At 38.0% G+C, this 7,384-nt stretch overlaps 1 non-coding gene across 1 annotated transcript; it reads left to right on the top strand.

Moving 5' to 3' along the window:
- Window positions 1-6,564: 6,564 nt before the first annotated feature.
- On the top strand, window positions 6,565-6,641 carry Trnap-cgg (transfer RNA proline (anticodon CGG)). Its single transcript has one exon. It is a non-coding gene; the product is annotated as a tRNA-Pro (tRNA).
- The last annotated feature ends 743 nt before the right edge of the window (window positions 6,642-7,384 follow it).

Raw genomic sequence — 7,384 nt, 5'->3', positions numbered from 1 at the left:
TATATCGCTCGATATCCGACACGACTACTTGCCCCTGTTGTATATGTCGGCTATATCGTTCAGGATGAATCTGTGCTTGAGATCCGCCAGGTCATTCATTGTTACACCCATCTCGTGCACTCGACTTTCCCCACCCGCCAGGCCGTTCATTGTTACACCCATCTCGTGCACTCGACTTTCCCCACCCGCCAGGTCGTTCATTGTTACACCCATCTCGTGCACTCGACTTTCCCCACCCGCCAGGCCGTTCATTGTTACACCCATCTCGTGCACTCGACTTTCCCTACCCGCCAGGTCGTTCATTGTTACACCCATCTCGTGCACTCGACTTTCCCTACCCGCCAGGTCGTTCATTGTTACACCCATCTCGTGCACTCGACTTTCCCTACCCGCCCGGCCGTTCATTGTTACACCCATCTCGTGCACTCGACTTTCCCCACCCGCCAGGCCGTTCATTGTTACACCCATCTCGTGCACTCGACTTTCCCTACCCGCCAGGTCGTTCATTGTTACACCCATCTCGTGCATTCGGCTTTCCCCATCCGCCAGGTCGTTCATTGTTACACCCATCTCGTGCACTCGACTTTCCCCACTTCGTAATTCTTTAAAAGGGGGGGGGGGCCTCAGTAAGACCATATCCTCTAATGACTTTACGATGCAATTCAGATCACCATCCCTCAAAGGAGCCATGTTGTCAGGGTTTGGTCCTCGAAGGAGTCGGAATCCGTATAAAACTATCATTGCCGGGCAGGCATTTCAATAGTAAGGCTTTTTGATGCGGTGAAGTCAAGGCTCACACTTGAAATCTCAACCGACCTTTCACCATTGCGGTGTTCTCTCTTGCCCAGGTCGTGACTGTCTACTATGGCCATCCATCCCCTAAATCTTATCGTGGGATTGCAAGTCTCTATGGCCATATTGTCATCACCCCGCCCCCGAAACATCCCTGCGCATATCTTGACCAATATGTACATAGCATTCGCATTTGTATTCCATGGTGTGTAAAGCTCAGAGCTGCATATTCCACTGTAAACTGAATACATTATTCTTACGTTCTAATTTGTTAACAAGTTCACATGAGTATTATTGCCCAGACAACCAAACTTACTTGAGATAATTTTAATCAAAAACAGTTGTGCACGTCTATATGGTGGGAGGTCGATCTCTAGAACTATTGTAAATCTTTCGACATAATTTTGCCACTTATAATATGAAGGGGATTCCAATTAAATTTGCTTCTTTATATTTCTAAGTAATTTTGACATGACTGGTTGTTTTATTTTCGGTGATGTAAATCATCTTATCATTTACTGACCGAATCGAATGTTTGCTATTGGTATGTAGTCTTCATTCATTCATTAATTCATTCGTTCTTTCTTTCTTTCTTTTCTTTCTTTACTTTTTTATTTCATTCCTTCCTTCCTTCTTTCTTTCTTTCTTTCTTTCTTTCTTTCTTTTTGTTTCAGTTTCTGTCTTAGTTTTCCTTTCAGAATTAGCTATCATAAACTGAACACAGTCTTCTTCCAATCTTTTCTAATACAGACATTTACATATTTATTTTAAACAAATTATGAACATTTGATGCAAAATACTCACATTTATTTGCATGCTTTTCTTACTCCGACTCCAGACTCAAAAACTAAAATCATATTTACATTATCACTGCATACTTTTGTAATAAATATAAAGGTTTTGTGTTTTAACGTAATTTCAAGATAATACAAAATAATCAAAACTTCTAAAACGTTATTAACAGTTTAGTTTTTTGGGGTGACTGTATCTGGAACAATGGGATAGGCCTGACAAATAAACAGTTCTATATATGCTTTGAAGTGTGTCACTCTGATATATCATTCAGTAAATGTATAATTGTCTGTACGTGTAATTGTACGTATCGCTTGCAGCGTTTGGTAAACACGTCATGACCAAAATCGAGAACCCGATTTTATCATCAACTTTACCGTCACCTGACCAGCATGCCATATTTTTGTTTCAGCTGATATTGGTCGATTTTGAACTCAGTGTGTTACAATACTTTTTACATGTATACGTGACCGCTCCGGTGGCTCCGGTGGCCTGTGGGTAAAGCGTCCGCCTCTGATACGGGAGGTCGCGGGTTTGAACCCAGGCTGAGTCATACCAAAGACATAAAAATGGTACTAACAGCTGCCTCGCTAGGCGCTCAGCATTATGAGGTTAGTGTTAGGACTGGTCGGCCTGGTGTCAGGATAATGTGACTGGGTGGGACATCATGCTACATGTCTGAGACATGATGTCCCTTTGCTATACATCACTATAAATTACCACACTGCAGACATCGTAGCGATATGCTAAAGCGACGTTCAAAATTTGAGGAAAAAAAAACACATACACATGTGTACGTTCCATGTTCATTCCCTGTGAAATCAAAGGCATAACCATTGGCCCATGACAAATGGAGCACATATTTTGTTATTTTCTTTTCCCCAACATTAAAAACAAAAGAAAACCTCAGCTTCCAAAAGAAAACGTCAGCTTCTAAAAGAAAATGTCAGTTTCCAAAAGAAAAAGTCAGCTTCCAAAAGACAACGTCAGCTTCCAAAAGAAACGTCAGTTTCCAAAAGAAAACGTCAGCTTCTAAAAGACAACGTCAGCTTCCAAAAGAAAAGGTCGATTTCCAACATTGATACAACATAATTTACAGTAACAGAAATCATGTCTACCATTTTTAACGTTAATAGGAGATTATTTTTTCAACTACAAGGCTATTCAAAGCTATTTCTGTAGATGCAGGTTACCAAATCAATAACGTAGGCAACTTACTTTCGACCCCTTCTCCATAATTACTTTAAGATTTTATTCACCAGTTTTAAATAGCTCGTTGTAATAGATCATAACGGATGACAAAATGACTTCTATCGACAATGTCACCTTGCAAAGGTAAGGTTTCATAAATATATAGAACTTTGATTAAGATTGCTAAAATGTTGTGTTGGTTTAGCGCTTTGGAAAGAGCTTTAGGCACCATGTATATGAAAAACCTTTTAAGGGAAAGTCCGACAGCGGAGAAGGTCTCGGGGTGAAAGGTCTCGTAGGGGAAAATCTTATTGGGGAAGGTCTCGTAAGGGAAAGACTCGTAAAGGAAAATCTCGTAGGTGGTTTCACGAAGGTTGGTCTAATAAAGGAATGTCTCATAAGGGGAATTCTCATTTGGGGAAGGTCTCGCATGGAAAGTCTCATAGGGGAAGGTTTAATACGAGAAGGTCGCATAAAGTAAAGTCTCGTGGTGGAAAGTCTCTAAGGGGAATGTCCCACAGGGAAAGTCTCATCATTACTCATTTTTCTGCGACTGAAGAGTTCTCTATGACCGAAAGAAGTACACACCTCTTGTACAAGCTGACAAGTTTCTATTTTATTTTTTTTCGCGCGACTAGACTTTATGTATAATGAACAAAATAACTTATGATATGTCATTTAAATGTTTTCATTATCGAATTGATCCTACTTATCGAAATAAAGTACCATAGTGTTGTAACAACGCGTTACATAGCAACAGATTATATATTCTGATCTTCATTATTGTAAAACTTAACATGCATGTTTTTGTTTTGTTTTGTTTTGTTTGTTTAAGGTTTGTTGTTGTTGTATTTTACTTTCTTTTATATGTTTGAGTATTTTTGTTTGTTTGTCTTGTTTTGTTTTCTTTGTTTGTTAGTTTGTTTTGTTTACTTCGTGGATCATTACCAGCCGATAAAATTTTAGAAGTCCTGTTGAAAACTACTAGACTTTGCTCTTTACATACAGCGCTATCTCCCTTGAAGAAAGGGAAGAAACTTATGTGATATTTGGTTTCTAGACTAGCAGTAAATTCCCTTTAAATTTGATATTCTGTCATTTAATAATTTTAGATAATTATTTTGCTAATTAACGGGAGTCTGAGATAGCGTAGGTATGCTGAAGTTAATGATTTCTTTTTCCATTCTTTAATTTTGGGTGTGGTATTTTTTCAAAATTCTTCAAAACGGACTGAAAGTCGAATGACAATATAAAGCAAGATTTTCGTGTCTTTTGATAGTCGCGCGGGACAAATTTTGATATTACACACTAAAATAGCTTTTACATGTATCTGAGTGCGATGGAAAGTGTATCTGCGTGTATGTACGTGTGTATGAGTAAGTGCTCGTCCAACACTTACTTTCTATTTATTTATAGTATAATCTGATACATGTAATTATTTCTATTTTGTTATCATCTATTTTTTATGATTTACTAGAATAGAATTGGTACTTTTGAAAAGTAACAAAGAGAACACGAGTGAAATATTGCATGAAACATAAATTCAAACCAAACCAAAAATTTGTCTGTCCTTTCACGCTTGTGAATGGATACAAGTATGAACAACTTCGTAAAGATAGAACCAACAGGAAATTCTTGTGATGTTTCCCGCCTGTACTTAATACATAATCCAGAAACGTAACACAGCCAATTTAGCAAGAAATGTATGCCATTACAACTTCAGTTTACCTTTTATTTGTGTTAACATGAGTGATAAATATGCATGCAACGATGCATAGGAAAATGAGCTACAAGTGATACAGATTGTCTGGCATACTTTGCCAAAGCAATTATGATACAGAGTGTCTGGCATACTTTGCCAAAGAAATTATGATACAGAGTGTCTGTTATCCTTTTCCAAAGCAATTATGATACAGAGTGTCTGGCATACTTTGCCAAAGAAATTATGATACGAGTGTTTGTTATCCTTTTCCAAAGCAATTACGATAGAGAGTGTCTGGATACTTTCTAAATACAGTGAGAGGAAGGGGGTGGGTGGGGAAAAAATAAAGTGCTAGCGTAAACATTCACTTGGTAATACACTGAATGACCCGCACAATCTCAGTACAAAACGAATGTCTTGCTTTATCTATTGCTCTAAATACTGCAAATCATAATTGCCTTTACTTCCTAGAAGATACATCACTGTGCATTAAAACGATGTCATTCCATGGGAGACAGCACATATATATTTCAAAGCATCAGCTTGCTATTTATGTCTGGGTACACATTTAGGCGCCATGCTAAGGCAGTACTTGTTACCTTCACCCAACGCGATTTTCGGCCTTGTACGTTGAAGAAATACTGATGTCACTAGTTATCGACATTTGAATCTGACTAAAAAGAGGAAAAAATAATTGATTTAAAGTCCAATTTAAAATTTATGACAATTTATAAAACAGAGCCTCTTAAAATGTCTCCCCTAATTTTACCTACTAACATTATCTGTACTAGACCCATCCTTTAAAATGCCTGATACATTTGCGCAGACACTATGAAATCAATATCTGACTGAAGAAGGATGTCCAGGGAACAAGATAATTCAGTTTACATCAAATACTGTCAGGTTTGTTTGAGAGCATATATTTTTTAGAACTTCTGCTTTCTACCTTTCCAGAGATCACCCCCGCTGTTTCGTATTATCAAAAACTATATTATGCGTTGCCTGTTAAACTGTTTTCCAGTTTCACATGCACATCTCTCATGGTAATAATGCAACGATTCGTGCAGATCCAATCCAAATATTCTTTGCAAGTATTTTAGTCAGTGTTATGCTGTGCGTCCATCTAAATGTGTTCCAAATACAGCTAAGAGCTAGTAACTTTCAAACCGTCAAAAGGAACTTTACAACCTTAATTGCAAGTGCAGGTATTTAAATAATGTTTTATTGTGATTTCCAAGTGTTCTTAAGCCATGAAATTATGACTCAGAAAACAAAGAATGACCAGTCCATTGATTAGCACCAAGGGAACACAACAGCCACTGTACAGTTACTTTGTGATGCATTTTAGTTTTGAATACAGTTTAATTAGTGATTATTATATACAGACATTGTTCACAATCCAAGAAAATGCAGTTTAATTAATCAAGTTTTGACATTATTTGACACTTCTATTTATAGCTGAATATATGCTAATCCCTGGCTTTTCAAGATTAGCAGCAAGGCCGATAAGAGGGGGAAGGCAACAGGGGATATATCCCCGTAAGGGGGGCCCGGGTCGAACAAAACGTTTTAATTTTATAAAAGGACACTTTTGTTAGAACAAGAACTAGGAGAGGCCCGGATGTTTCTTACCCTAGAGCCCTTGATCGCTCTCTACGGCCCTGGTTAGTAGCATTTGTAAACCACTCAAAAGCACGCAAACCATTATGTCAAGGATTGCATCAAGTGGTTTACTTGATAATCATACAAACTGGACAATGCAGTGACGTTAAAAGTTTGGGCAATATTCTGCTGGTGGAGATGGAGGGGTCTAGGTCAAATATTTCAAACGCAATATTTGGACACGCCTGTTAATTAATAGTAATTAATCCATAAATTCCAAAATAATCTTAGTAATGATACTATTTTCTTAATTTATATATTGCTAATTGTTTTCAAATAATTATTACGATAACATGGATGGGTTCATGTATGTAGTGTACCAGGGACCTTGAAATTATATCACCATAGTATAACAAAGAGATTCTTCATTTTTTTTTTCTCGCAGCTAGTTTTTTAAATTTATATTTTATCATTTATTAATTAGCGACCGCTCCGGTGGCCTAGTGGTTAGAGCGTCCGCCTCGGATGCGGGAGGTCCTGGGTTCGATCCCCGGCCGAGTCATACCAAAGACTTACAAAAATGGTACTAACAGCTGCCTCGCTTGGCGCTTAGCATTAAGAGTTTAGTGTTATGACTGGTCGGCCTGGTGTCAGGATAATGTGACTGGGTGGGACATCATGATACATGTCTGCGGCATGATGCCCCAATGCTAGACATTACTATAACTGTCACACTGCAGACATCGTAGCGATATGACAGAAAAATTGTTAAAAGCTACGTTAAAAATCCATATCACACACACACACTTTTAATTAGCACGGATTGTCAGGCATTTTGATATGTTCTTACTACACTGATATAATTTCAAATAATTGTGTTGTGTGTATATCTTCAAGTCATGAGTCAAACCCAGCTGCGTTAAAAGAACTCTTATTAGGGGAATCCAATAAGTAAAAGAACTTGTATTTTACTTTCAGCATGAACGTAACATCCCTGCTTTCTAGATGCAGCGGTGCGCAAGCTCAGCAGTTTGCATTTAGCGAAGAAAGCTGAAGGTGACCCGGTTGTTGTACACCCTGGGGGATTAACCATTTTCTATTTACAAGTTTCAATTTACAGTGTATTGAAGGGTACAGTGTCAGCTTATTATGATGTTTCTTCTGGTGTAGCGAGAGAAATACAGTCCGACAAGTAAGTACTATTTTACTAAAAGACAAAACAGCCCAAGAACACCCGGATATTAAAAAACAAAATCTAACGAAGAGGACCCTGTAGCGTCCTATAATGAATACAATGTATTCGAG

This window comes from Sinohyriopsis cumingii, chromosome 19 (assembly GCF_028554795.1).
Source record: "Sinohyriopsis cumingii isolate HCF-2022 chromosome 19, ASM2855479v2, whole genome shotgun sequence".
Taxonomy (NCBI): domain Eukaryota; kingdom Metazoa; phylum Mollusca; class Bivalvia; order Unionida; family Unionidae; genus Sinohyriopsis; species Sinohyriopsis cumingii.
This window is presented reverse-complemented; position numbering and strand designations above follow the sequence as displayed.